Raw genomic sequence first — 14,895 nt, forward strand, 5'->3', positions numbered from 1 at the left:
TAGTGTAGCAGGTAAAGCCATCGCCTGCAATGCTGGCATCCAATATGGGCGCTGGTTTGAGTCCTGGCTGCTTTACTTCTGATCCAGCTCTCTGCTATGGCCTGGGAAAGCAGTAGAAGATGGCCCAAGTCCTTGGGCCCCTGCACCCGCATGGGAGACCGGAAGAAGCCTCTCACTCCTGGCTTGGGATTGGCACAGCTCCAGCCATTGCGGCCATCTTGGGAGTGAACCATTCTCTGTCTATCCCTGCCTCTCTGTAACTCTGCCTTTCAAAAAAATTAAATAATTTTTAAAAATGAGGGTAAAGAGAGATCTTGAGAAGGAACTCAGAAACTCAAACATCCGGCCCAGGTACATCAAGTCCTACATATATGGAATCTGACAGTATAAAAATCTCAGATTCATTCTCATATGCAAAAGAAAAAAAAAAAAAACGCAGGGCTAGCTCTGTAGAAGACCCTGCTCTGTGCTGGACATTGGAGGTACAGAGATGAGTCAGACATAGTCTTTATTCTCTTAGAGTTCACAGTCTGAAAGGGACTCACCTAGCAAAAGCAGTAGAAGCAGGATGCCAGGTTGGAGTGGGACAGCAGGGAAGAGTACCACTGAAGCTCCTCTGTGAGATCTGAGCATCTGAAGAGCGTACGTGCATGTATGTGAGCTTGTGTGCCCATTTACAAATGGAAAAATTGTGTAAGTGGCCTTCAGAAAGCCCATGGAAAATGTATAGTATGAACAATATGTATTGATCTAAAAATCTTTATACCAAAATAAATTTCTTTTAATTCTCCATTTCCCACAAACTTTATGAAGCACACTCAGATGAGACTCCACACCTGTATGTGTGATCTCTAAGAAAAGACAAAATAAAGACAAGAAAAGCAAAAACAGTAAGACAATGACAAGTATGATAAACACAGAAAATAATGAAGGCCCTAAAGCCAATTATTGACTCCTTTTATTCACTCATCATTCATTCAAAAAAACAGAATTTATTATGTATCAGCTACATGAAAGTCACTGGGTGTCAAGAGGCATGCAAAGATAAAGAATTAGACAAATACTTGCCTTCAGTATTGTAATCATTTAAGTTTCTTTCTGGTACACTGTATTCTAACTCCTAAAAATCACAGACTCTAGATACTGCAATAGACATTATCTGTCCAAACTGAACTGACAATGAAGAAACACAAAGTTTCTTCACTTGTATGGCTTAGAATTCTCTGTTCAGTACCACATTCTTCAAAAGGCAAAGGGACAACAGCAAGGATACAAGCTATTTAGCTTGCTTCACTGATAGCCAGAACAAAAGAGTGCAGAGCAAGCAGAGAAGCCATTGCAAAGGCTTTAGACAGATTGATCATAGAGTCCCATGAGTCTTAAGGTAGAACCGCTTCAAGCTGACCCCATTTACCTTAACAAGGATAAGTTCTCCAGGTGGAGTAAAGTTTGAGACACTGCCAAATTGGCTTAAATATTCTCACATTGGCCAAGCTTACAGAATTCAATTAATTAGGAGGTTATTTTCAGTAAGCAAACTCCAGTGTGGAACAATTATGACATAAGCAAACTAAATTCCCATGGATTATAGGGTCATCTCAGAAAAATGTTCTATCACCTTAGGGTGAGAGGGGCTATTGGCCACTAAGAATCCTATTTGTCTCTCTTTTTGCCAGTCAGTCCAGAACCGATGGTTTCTGGGAGATAGTGATGAAAAGCTCCATGCAAAAGAATCAGTCACCCAGGGAAATGGATTCACCTCCAGTACTGGATTTATGGAATACTTACTAAATACTAGGCACTATGTTAAATGTTTTATGTTATCTCTTTCCAATTCCCAAGATGACCTTAATTGTACTTTCAGGATGAGAAAACCAAGGCTCAGCCATCACTAAGCAGCTTGTCTGTCTTGGCTGGGAAGCCTGGAAGAAAGCTCGAAATAAATCCCAAGTACAAGTCCATCTGCTTACAAAGTCTAGACTCTTCCCTTTCAGAAATCCCAGGCAATGCAAGAGTAGGCAACAACAGTCTATTAATGCCATATATTTTCCATTCATACACATTTCTAGCCTTAATATATAGTGATGCCAGACATATGCAAAACTCCAAAACGCTGACAAATAAGAAGGTGCATATTATTTAACTTGAATAAATATTTATGATAATTAAAGGAACAGGGTGTACACAGATATAAATATTTAGGAAAATTAGACCATATGCTTTTATCTGTTGCAAACTATGGTAATGATCTGCTCTATATTTTTTTCCTATTGGAACTGCTCTGGAAGGTATTAGGAGTCTCTGCCATCATGCTACATTTCTGAAATGGTCTTGAACTGTTCTCCACAGCCCAGTAGTAGCAAATCTCCATATCTTTTCTTGATGTCTCTCTGGATCTCCCAATTTTATAGGCCTGCCTGCCAACTGGACTCTTCCACAGAATGTCATGCAACAAATGGACATATTATTTCTTTTCCTCACTTCAAATCTGCTTCTCCTTCAGTATCATTCCTCATTTTACCTGTCTCTGTGAATAGTAGCATCTTCTACTTTAGTTCCTAAACAAACACCTAACAGTCTTTCCAAACTCCTTATTGCTTTTTTTCCCCAATCACTAACTTTTACCTTATATTTAAATTTCTATTTTTGAAATACTTATTTGTCCTTCATAGTTCCCCTAGTCTGTTTGGGCTATTAAAATAAAATATCTAAACTGGGTAGATGATATACAACAGAAATATTTCTCACAGTCTGGAAGCTGGGAAGTGCAAAGTCAAGGTGCTGGCAGATTTAGTTTCTGGTAAGTGCACATTCCATGGTTCATAAAGAGCACCTTTTAGCTTTGTCCTTGGGTGACGGAAGGGGCCAGGTAGCTTTCAAGGACCTTTTTTTTTTTATAGATGCTGATCTCAGTCGCAGGTTTTCTGCCCTCCTGACCTAACTGCCTCCTTAAAGTCCTATCTCCTTGGTAATTTGTTTTCAAAATAGGAATTTGAGGGGAGCACACATATACATGTTACACAATAATACTTGCCAAAGTCTGTAATTACACATTTGCTTTTGTGATCATTCAAATAATATCTTTCCCCTCTTTTAGACTATGAATTTTATAGTAGCAAAATCAACATCTTGAGGGCAGGTGCTCTGGTGCAGTGGGTAAAGCCACAGCTAGGGATGCCCACATACTACATTCGAGTGTCACTTTGAGTCCTGGATTTTCTGCTTCTGATCCACATTCCTGCTTATATGCCTGAGAAGGCAGCAGATGATGGCTTAAGTGCTTGAGTCCCTGCCACCCACATGTGAGACCCAAATGGAGTTTCTGGCTCCCGGCTTTGTCCTGGCCCAGTCCCAGCTATTGCAGGTATTAGGAGTACCAGGGTGTGATAGAACCAGTGGATGGAAGGAAAAATCACTCTTTCTCTCTGTCCCTCTCACTGTTCCTCTGTCTCTTATCTGTCATCCTGCCTTTCAAATAAATCTATTTCTTTAAAAAAACTAAAGAACTTTTTTTCTTACTATTTTACCTTCTGCACCATTAACAGTGCCTGATACATAAAATACATTCAAAAATGACATGGAGACAGGATAAAGACATCTACATCCTCTTTGCTATTGCTGTAGCCATACTCCTGGCTCAGACCCTAATCATTTTTTCACCTGAGTTACAGTGACAGTCTCCTAACTGGTCAGCAGTCCATCAAAAATTATCCTCCATTCTTCTTCTACAGTGAACTGTCTTAGGTTCCAATATTCAATGATCATCAAATCTATTAAGCCAAACAATGTACAGGTTGACACAGGTTGACCATGAAATAAGAAATTTGATGTCTAATTCAGTAGAAATCTGTGCTTATTTATCATATTCTAAAATTTCTGAAGTCACAAACCTTCTTGAGAATCAGTGGTAAGATACGGTTTATGTAGAAGTACTTGCAAGAACTTGAATAAAATATTAATATTTTCCTAGATCTAAGACTTAATTTTGATCTCATTTTAAGAACTCTGACTTGGCTGTGTGATCTTAAACAATTGGATGAAATTAGAGTCTACAGTGCTCTGTTCTGCAACCTTCAGTCAAGGATAACAACTATGCTGGTGGCAGGAGCCTGGATCTCATGATCCGTTAAAAGTCCTCTTTTCTGCACTCTGTGTGGTGGATTGAATGTTTCCTGATCCATCCTCATATCCTAAATTCTACCACTCAAGAATAATGTGAGAATTCAAAGTGATATTTCACTCCTGTGATACCCATAGCATCTCCTCAAGAGCCCATTTGCCCTTAATATCTTGTATTAGAATGGAAGAACACGTATCCGTCCTGCATCTTGTGCCTGAAAATTACATAAGCTTTAGGGAAATGTTTTATTAATCTTTTTGTATATGAAATGACTAGCTTAGAGGAATTACTCAGCAAGTATTTATAAAAATGCAATAAATATTTAGGGAACAGATGTGTCAGACATTGTTCTAGGTCTTTGAGATACAACGATAAACAAAGCAAGAATCTCTATGTGGCACTTATATGCTAGCAGAGGAGACATGCAATAATTTTTAAGTAAATTATATAAGTGTATTATATGTAAGTCTTAATATATATTGAGTAAATTATAACTATTATACATTAAATATTGTATCTTAATATATATTAAGTAAATTATATAAGTCTATTAGAATAGGATAAGGACTAAGAACAAGAGAAAAAGCAGAGAAAGGTAAAGGGTTCAAGAATTCCTGGAAGTGTGTGTCCCACACAGGAGGTCCGTCACCGTTTCTTCCTGAAGGGCCCAAGGAAACCATGGCTATGCTGGGGCCCAATTAGGGGCTGGGGCAGTTGCACAGGCCGGGATGGAGCCTTAGGGCATGGACCTGGCTCTGACTCTGGCTCTGGCTCTGGCTCTGGCTCCGCCTCGGGGCCCCCTCCCTGAGCTCTGGCATAGTTGGAAGAGTCTGATGAGGGTTCTACCAGGGGCAGGAGGTGAGGTTATGGATCTCAATGATCCCACAGAAACGCTACAGTTCTAAGACCACAGATAAGGGTGTCTACCTGGGTCTCTCAAAGACACAGGTCCTGTCCCCTATTACTGTGGTAGCAGCAGCAACATCGCCCTTCTGGCCTCCCCACCCCTTCCAGTGGCCCTGGTTCCCTTTCTTCCTGACACCATGTCCTGTCAGGATCGGACCCAAGAGTTCCTTTCTGCCTGCAAGTTGCTGCAGAGTCGTCAGAATGGAATCCAGAAAAATAAGCCAGCCCTGAGTGCTGACAGCACAGTGAATCCACCCTCATGGCCAAGTGCATTGGGAAAGACTTAAGCAACACATTTGCCAACCTGGATAGGCTGATAATCCTGACAAAGCACAAATCCCTCTTTGATGATAAAATAGTGGAAATTGAAGAGTTAACATACATCATCAAACAGGACATCAATAGCCTCAAAAAACAAATTGCTCAGCTTCAGGATTTTGTGAGGGCAAAGGGCAGCCAGAGTGGCTGGCACCTACAGACCCACTCCCACACCATTGTGGTCAAAATTGCAGTCACAATTGGCCTCCATGTTCAATGACTTCAAATCAATTTTAGAAGTGAGGACAGAGAACTTGGAGCAGCAGAGGAGCCCACGGGAACAGTTCTGGCACCTGTGTCAGCCCTAGCCCTTGACCCCACTACCTAGGGGTTGTCCTGTGGTTTGGGTGCAGAGTCCTGTGCCTCTAGGGACATGACCATTGACATGGTGGACTCTAGGACCATCCAGCAACTGCAGCTCATTGACGAGCAGGATTTCTACATCCAGAGTCAAACAGACACCATGCAGAACATTGAGTCTACAGTTGTTGAGCTGGGCTCCACCTTTCAGCAGTTGGCACACATCGTTAAGGAACAGAAGGAAACAATTCATATGATCAATGAGAATCTGCTAGGAGTCCAGCTGGACGTTGAGGCCACCCAGAAATTCTCAAGTACTTCCAGTCGGTCACCTCCAACCCGTGGATCATGGTCAAAATCTTCCTCATCCTCATTATCTTCCTCATCATCTTTGTGGTCTTCCTTGCCTGACTCTCTCCACACTGAGGCACTTGTGGGGGGCTTGGGGGACTTTCCTGGGGGGGGGCAGGTGGCCAGTGCTGCCACTGAGCCTGTGCAGGGTGCTGGGGAGAAAGGCCCTGTTTCTCTGGAACTGCTAAGAATGGCCACTGCCCATGATCTCCCAACTCCTTGCTTCTGGCCACTTTGTCCTCCCCTTACTACCCTCAGTACGGGTAGTAAGGATTTGGACTCTGCTGTGAAGTGGCTGGAAAGGAGCAGAGCTCAACTGAAGGCTAGTGAGGGAGGATGCCTCCAATAGGAGATTTTATAAACGCTCCCCAGCCTCTCCCAAAGGAAACTTTGGCAGCAAGGGAAAATGATGACCTTCCTCAACTTCCTGACAGTGAGGAAAGGAAGCAAACCTGTCCTATCCCAGGGACCAGCTTTCCCATCTGCATTAGAACTTGAGCTTCCTTCTTCCTCTGCACCATGGGAGACAGGGGGTCCTGAGCCTTCAGCTGCCTGCACAGCCCCTGACAGCAGCTGCTGGTGGCCAAATATGATACAGCCGATTTTCTCCCAATTACGGCAAGACTGTCAGCCTCAAAAAAAAAAAAAACAAATTCTGGGTGGGGATGCTTTGATATTTTCAATAGGATGAGTGTCTATGCCATTGAGGAGAAATCTAAACAGAGGAGGTGAAGGAGTTGCCAGGGGAAAGTTATAAGAAATGAGGTGAATAGATGCGTACAATGATCTGACTTGTATTTAAATGGATTACTCCCTAGCTTCACAGTGAATAGACTGTAGGGACACAATGGTAAAAGTAGGGAGGCAAGTTAGCATGTCAGTGTAATAATTCAGAAGAAACATGGTGGTGGCTCAGATCAGTTCCACAACATTCATAGGACATCTGTATCTCTGGTTCTCTAATGGTATAAAGAAAATGAGACTGTCTCCATCTCAGGAAGCTCACAGTCAACATTATGTTCCCAACCTAATTCCCAGCCTCATTACTATCACAGGACTCAAGCTCTGCTCATCTTCCCCATTTCCAATACACAATATTACAACCAACCCAAATTGCTCATTATTCCCCAAACACACAACACTGTAGCGTGCCTTTGTAGCACCCTTTAAATTGCCCAGGCACCCATTTCCCCAACTTGCTAAGCTCACAATTTCAACTCCTTCTTGGACTTGATCAAATGCCACCTTTTGGGGAGAAAGTTTTCTCTAACAACCTGTGTAGAACTGGTCACCCTCCTCTGGATTTCCCTTGCACCTCTACACACCACTAAGCCAGGTATCTTATAAATGGATTCCAGTTCCACTGTAAATCACAGACACTAGGTGTGTTCTTGAGATTTTTACTATACACAATGAAGTTAAGAAGGGAGAACATAGCGAAAAAAGGAGGAGGAAGAAGGGGAAAAACAAGTAGAAGCCACTTTGAAGGTTCTAAACCCAATCTAGAGAACTATTTGCATGCGGTAATTTTTAAAGAAAATAACTGAGGACAAGTAGGATAACCATTCCAGATGCAGCCATATTTCTCAGCAACTGCTCAGCTCCAGAAACAGCCTTGAAAATTTGGGTGCATGACATGGTCAGAGGGAATCAGTCATCCATAAAAAATTCCTTTGATCAGAACAAGCATCGGAGTTCCTTGATCAAATTCAGAAAGGTACATGTCCATGCTTAGGTCCTGACCTTTGAAGACTGCCTGAGCTGAAACAGGGATACAAATGTGCTGAGCAGAACGGAATGAGGAACCAGCTCTGCGGGAGGGATTGATTCAGCCCCGACTAGCGCTGGCTCACTCTGCACGAGGCCAGGACTCAGATGAGACAGAGAGGCTCTGGAAAATTATTCAGACCTGGTCATGGAGCAGAGTCCGAAGGAAAGGCAGCTGGGTCAGGAAAGGGGATTTCAGTTGCTGCACTGGGAGATTCATGCTACCTTATCTCACTTAATCCTCATAACTGCTCCAAAAGCAAGGCACAATCATCTCCTCTAAACACAACAAATGGAGGCACAAAGATAGTAAGTAACTTGTTTAGAGCCATAATGATACCAAGCAGAATGTGTCTTTCTTCAGATCTCTAAATCCAGGGCTGAAACAAACCATGTGACGGCTCAGCTCAGGAGCACAGCTTTGGCCTGAGAGGAGACTGGAGTTCCAGACACCTCTCTGTTCACCTTGCCACCTTCTCTCGGATACTTGCTTTTAGTACCAGGTAATCTTTAAGATTTCTTCAAATTCTGAAATTCTAGGACACTTGGTAAGAATTTTTAAAATGTTATCTTCCTCTCTCCTTCCCCTACTGCTTTCCCATTCTCTACCCACACCAACATGCCCTCCCAAGAAGCATAGTAAAGGGATCTTTTTACACCCTCCAGCTTGGAAAGAGAAGTTGGACAAAGGGCAGAGCTTCCAGCCTTTCTCATTGTGTATTCACTCAGAACACATATCTTCTCCTCTATGTAATGCTGCATCTTTGCTTTTGTCAGGAAAACCTACCCTCCACCCATCAAAGGAAAGCTGCCCGTTATCTTCCACAATTCACTCTTTAAAACTCTATCTCTGGGTTTCAGTTGCACTAAAGAACTCTATTCAGCAAGTAACTGGAGTAAATATAATGGAAATATTGAAATAAAAATAATATTCTCTCTAATATATTCATTTTAATTGTTCCTTTTCTTCTCAAGAGTGTGAGTGGGAGGTAATCTCCTCTATTTCAGTTACTTCTTCTTTAAATGACTGGAATGTTATAATGTGAGATATAATGTTATAATGTGAGATTTAGCTTTTACTTTTTTATTCTAACTCTCTGATATTAAAGCATGTATGAGTTCAACTTATATCATTTTATTGTTTCTGATATACTGGATCATAAATCAAAGAGTAAAAAGTATTCTGCTTATCCAAGTATCCTTATTAAATTCTTTATAAAATTAAATATTCATATAATATATTTAAAAATTCAAATCTGACAACAAAGACAAACTTTCATGGATAGGAATTAAGAAATGATGCAGGGTTTTTATGAAAAAAAGGAATTGAACAGTAATTTTTAAAACTACAGTATTTTGGTGGATCATACAGACTTAATTCTCATTACAACATTGTAACTAGATAGTATTAGCTCCATTTTATGTCTGAGGAAACAGGGGCTCACAAAAGTTACATAAATTGCTCAGTCACCCAACAAGTTAATGTGATAATCATAGAAATTTGTTCCAGAAAGAGGAATCAGGAAGAAAAGGGCATTTCTGGGAAAGGAGTTTGTCTTCTTCTAAATTCTCTATAATAATTAAATGCAATAGCCATATTTAGAGACCCTTGGCAGTCTAAAATCCAAAACTGGGTCATATTTGACATCATTTTGCTGGATATTTGCCCTACCTAGGTACCCACTAGTAGATCTATCTAGTTGGCAGCTGTTAGCTTGTGGGGCTGGATACAGGCTGCTACAAAGCAACATCTATCTCAGATATGCCAGAAAGACCTTTTAGCTTGAGAGGTAGAGAAAGCAGTATCTCAAAAGTTTCATCAGCCCAGACTCTGAGCCATTAGAGTCATATGTGTTCAGGTAGACAATACGTACAACATACACATTACTCAACACACACACACACACACACACAGAGAGAGAGAGAGAGAGAGAGAGAGAGACAAACCTGCACTTATATAATGTGTGTACACACACACTCCAGAGAAGAACAAAACATAAGAATAAGAACAGAAAAGAGACCTGACTTCATCCACTAGTAGTAGGAATAGAAAATGGTGCCTCTTCAGAAAAGTCTTGTTTGGCAGTCCCTCAAAGGATTAAACAGAAGTACCATAGAACACAGTAATTCTACTCCTAGTAATATACTCAAAAGAAATGAAAAGCTTTGCCCACACAAAATCTCATATACAAATGTTCATAGGGGCGTTCATAATAGTCAAAAGTTGGAAACAATCCAAATGTTCATGAATGATGAACAAATAATAGGTATATCCCAAATAGGACTATCATTCATCCAGAAGAAAAAAAGGAAGTACTGATACATGCTACAGTATGTAAAAGAAGATAGTCACAGAGACTACATTTTGTATGATTATATTTAAGTGAAATTATTGAAATACGCAATCATAGGGTTAGAAAGTAGATTGGTAGTAATGAAGAGCTGGTGGCCAGGGAAAGGAGAATGCCTACTAAAGCGTACAAGTGTTTATTGGGAGGTGATGATAAAAATGTTCTAAAATTCACGGTAGTGATGGGTGTACAACTCCAAATACATTAAAAAAAAACTATTGAATTATGCACCTCAAATAAATAAACTATATGCTATGTGATGTTCATCTTACTAAAGCTATTATTAAAATGAAACAAACATGACCAAACTTCTATCTGGAGAGAATGTAAAATTCTAAACCACAAATTAATAATCTGAGCAACATTAGACTCAAAAATACGATCTGCATAAGCAGATTATAGAAAGACATAGTATACTACTATAATAATTTTTATTTTGTTAATTATAAACACATTTTAAATTATACAAGCAATGACTTTCCTTTTGAATACTGTGCAAATAACAGAAAATGATATAAAATTGAAAAAAGCACTCAAAATATCTAAATAAATCAAGTTTTGTTCCACATATTCTTCAACAACATATCTAATGGCTTTATCTTATGTACCAAATATAACAAATCCCTACTGATATATATTTATCTTTTTCCCAAATATAAGGAAAACTGACATGAACATCCTTAAAAACAAATCTTTGAACATATATCTGATTATTTCTTTCATTATCAGAAATATGAATCCTCAAATCTAGCAAAGTTGCTGGCAAATGTCAGCTCATATTTTTACTTCATTAATCACAAGGCAAAAAATGATCCTTGGAACTCCCTAGACCAACCAGTTAATAACCCTAAGAGACAGACACATTATCTTAAATAAAATCTGACTCAACTGTAATGTTTGTCAGCTACTGCTAACTAAGAGGTGATTCAAGATGTTGACTTATAACCAAAATAACTAGCAGAGACCCAAAGGAAATAAGCCAGGCCAGTGAATATAATCTACAACTGAGGCTCAGAGGGCAAAGGAGATTGCAAAAAATCACACATGCAGTAACTAGCAGGATTGGGATTCATATTAAGGCTGCCTGATAGCAGAGTCAATTTTTTCCCTACTAAACCTTAGTGCTTCATATTCCAGATATTGCCCTCAAGGAATCTGTAATTTTTATAACAGGTATGTGCAAAAATAACTATAATTCTGGTAGAGTAAGAGAAGTGGCACAAAAGTGGTACAAATCCAAATATTTTCTTGGGCAAATCAATCAGGAAAGTCTTTATAGAAGCACTAATATGTGATGCTGGCTTTTAAGGATGAATTGATGTAATCATATAATAAATATATGAGTACCTACTTGTTGGAGTGGAGCAGACTATACCAGTTCACTATGCAAAACCATGGTTTCGATTTCTTCTAGCACACACAGCTAAATGTCACTTCACAACTTTCTTTACAGCTAGATGAGGCCATCAAACTATGTTTCAGCCAATGATTTTTCAATCAAAGTAATAGGAGCCATTTTCAGGAATGCTAATAAAAAGCCCCCACATGGGTTCTTCCTATTTCTTTCCCTATCTGGCTGTCCAGACAACAGAAGATGCCTAGATGACCCTGGAATCTATGCATTGATGATGACAATCATTTTGCTTCCCTGGATGGCTGTGTGGTTTAGGGTTGCCCATTCTACTTGTTCATGATGAAGACAGGGATTTTCATTTGCTTTACCCATTAGATGTTTTGAGATCAATCTAATACAACAGCTGGCTGACATTAATATAAGCAGAGACTGTGACATGATAAATAAAGTTGGCATTATCTTCAAGGAATTTACAATTTGATAGAGGAAGCAACTGAATCCACAGGAAAATATGACACAGCATTGCCAAAAAGTAATTCTGTGAAGACATGGGTACATAATGTTTTCTTGGTGACTCAGATGATGATGTTTATCAAAAGAAATGGCATCTAAATTGAGCACATGAAGCATAGGTGAGTGTTATCTAGGAAAGGAAGAGAAGAAGGGGAAGAGAAAAGTTTGAAGTACAAAAAGGAACATCAAGCTACAGGATTCCTACAGGTAAAGAAATATGGGAAAGTATTCTTAGTGGAAGCAACTAATGCTGCATATGAGTGTGACCACATAACTTTATAGGAAATGGAAATAACCATGTAACTAGTACATAGTTGGAGCACATCCTATAACATAGTTGAGTCATTCTTAAAAGAATCGGCTTATGTCAGAGTACCAGACAGAAAAGGGCTAAAGCATTGGACAGGAATAAATGGAAAGAATAGTAAAGATAGATGACTTCCTCACCAGACAAATGATAGCCACTGGAAGAACAGGCAGTCTTCTCAACTGCAGGAAATGTTCAGGACCAAAGAGCACTCCAGGGCATCTTATCAATCAGAACGAGCAGAATGCTTTTTTAATTTTTTTTTATTTTTTTAAAGATTTATTTTATTTATTTGAAAGACAGAGTTATAGAGAGAGGTAAAGACAGAGAGATTGGTCTTCCATCTGCTGGTTCACTCCCCAGATGGCCGGAACAGCCAGAGCTGCACCAATCCGAAGCCACGAGCCAGGAGCTTCTTCCCAGTCTCCCACATGAGTGCAGGGGCCCAAGGACTTGGGCCATCTTCCACTGCTTTCCCAGGCCATAGCAGAGAGTTGGATCAGAAATGGAGCAGCCGGGACTAGAACCAGCGCCCATATGGGTTGCTGGTGCTTCAGCCCAGGGCTTTAACCCGCTGTGCCCCAGCGCCAGCCCCAGAGTGCCTTTTTTTAAACAAATTACTGAGGCAGGCTTTGTGGCATGGTTGGACATGCTCCTATTTGCAACACTGCATCCTGTGTCAGAAAGCTAGTTCAAGTCCCAGCTAATCAAGTTCCTATCCAGCTCATTGCTAATGCATCTATGAAAGCAGTGAAGGATGGCCCAAGTACTTGGGCCCCTGCCACCCATGTGGGATACCCAGATGGAATACAGGGCCCCTGATTTTGGCCTTGCCCACTGGCCTTACAGCCTCTTGGGGAGTGAATCAGCAGACGGAGGACTTCTTTATTATTCTCTCTCTTTGTCTCTATGTCACTATGCCTTTCAAATGAACAAGGTAGATCTTTTAAAAAAGTAAAATTAAAATGTTTATTTTTATTTATTTGAGGGGTAGAGAGAGAGCAATAGAGGGACAGATTGTAAACAGAAAGAACTCCAAATGGCCACTTAATCTCCAAATCCCACAAATGACAGGGTCTGGGCATAGCTAGCCAGACCAACTAGGCCGAGGTCAGGATTATGGAGCACAGTCCAGGTCTCCCATGTGGCTAGCATAGACAAAGTTACTTGAGCCATCCTCACTGCCTCCTGGGATCTGCATTAGCAGGAAGCTGGAATTGAGACAGAGACAAGACTTGAAATCAGATACTTAGATATGGGATATGAGCAACATATGCAGCATCTTAACCACCAGGCTAAATACCCACCACCTGAAAGTCTTTTAAAAATATTTGAATTAAATTAACAATTATTTGATGAACACCTACCAGCCATGCTTAGTATTGCTTTTTACCAAGCACATCCCAACGGTGCTTAGTACTCTTTTAGATACTAGGGATACATCAGTGAGTAACACAAAGACATACCTCATGAAGCTTCCAATCTAGTAGATCTAAAAACAGAAAGTTTTTATTCTTGGTCAAGAGTGTAAGTTTGAACTCACAATATTTAATAATATTCAAGTCTTCATAACTTACAGAGTACTTTCATATACTCTCAGTCAGCAATCACAACTTGGTTTTATGACCTTAAAATAACAGTACATGCTTCAGAAAGTTATGAGCACTAAATAAATCTACAGGTATAAATCAGTTAAATTAGGGCTTGGCATGAAATAGGTGCTGTATAATGTATATAAGTGTTTAAAGGCACTGTATACTGGGGCCGATGTTGTGACATGGTGGGTTAAGCTGCCACTTGCAATGACAACATTTGAGTCCTGACTGCTCCACTTCCAATCCAGCTCCATGCTAATGCATCTGGGAATTCAGAAGAGGCCAGACCAAGTGTTTGGGCCCCTACACCACATGGGGGACCCGAAAGAAGCTCCTGAACTCCTGGCTTTGGACCAACCCAGCTCCAGCCATCACTGCCATTGGGGAGTGAACCAGAGATGGAAGACCTCACCCTCTCTTTCTGTCTCTCCCTCTTTCTCTCTGTAACTCTGCCTTTCAAATAAATAAAATAAATCTTTTTTAAAAATAAAGGTCCTGTATACTATTACAATAACCATTTGGCAGAAAGTTATATTTTCTCTATTTATTGATGGGGAAGAGAAACTCAATGATACAAAGTAATGTGCCACAATGATATTTGCCACTATTTCTGAACATATTATTGTATTTCACCATGATTCAATCTTGATTATGTATATGTATCCAAAATGTGTCCATTTCTTGTATACTATCTACTGTCTCTACTGATCCCAATAATAACAGGGTAGTCAGGACAGGGTACATTGTCCATTTTACTTAGAGGAGGAAACTGAGTCCTGGAAAAGTTATATAACTTCCCACAAATCATATTACCAGTAACTTTTCAACATCATTAAACAAACTGTTTAATTTTCAATAAGTTTTATTCTTATTTTTCACAATTATAAATGTAATTAGGAAATTTCTAAACATACAGAATTCTAAAAATATATAAAATCTAATACTACAACCCCAAAACAACAGTTAACAGAATTATATTTAGGTATAATATATATATATATATATATATGTTT

At 39.8% G+C, this 14,895-nt stretch overlaps 1 protein-coding gene and 1 pseudogene across 1 annotated transcript in view; one reads left to right on the forward strand and one right to left on the reverse strand.

The window, feature by feature from the left end:
* The window catches only part of AGBL4 (AGBL carboxypeptidase 4), a 1,345,014-nt gene that overhangs the window by 746,668 nt on the left and 583,451 nt on the right, over positions 1–14,895 (reverse strand). The window lies entirely within an intron of this gene.
* LOC133760746 (syntaxin-5-like) lies at positions 4,997–6,055 on the forward strand (annotated as a pseudogene).

This window comes from Lepus europaeus, chromosome 5 (genome assembly GCF_033115175.1).
Source record: "Lepus europaeus isolate LE1 chromosome 5, mLepTim1.pri, whole genome shotgun sequence".
Lineage (NCBI taxonomy): Eukaryota > Metazoa > Chordata > Mammalia > Lagomorpha > Leporidae > Lepus > Lepus europaeus.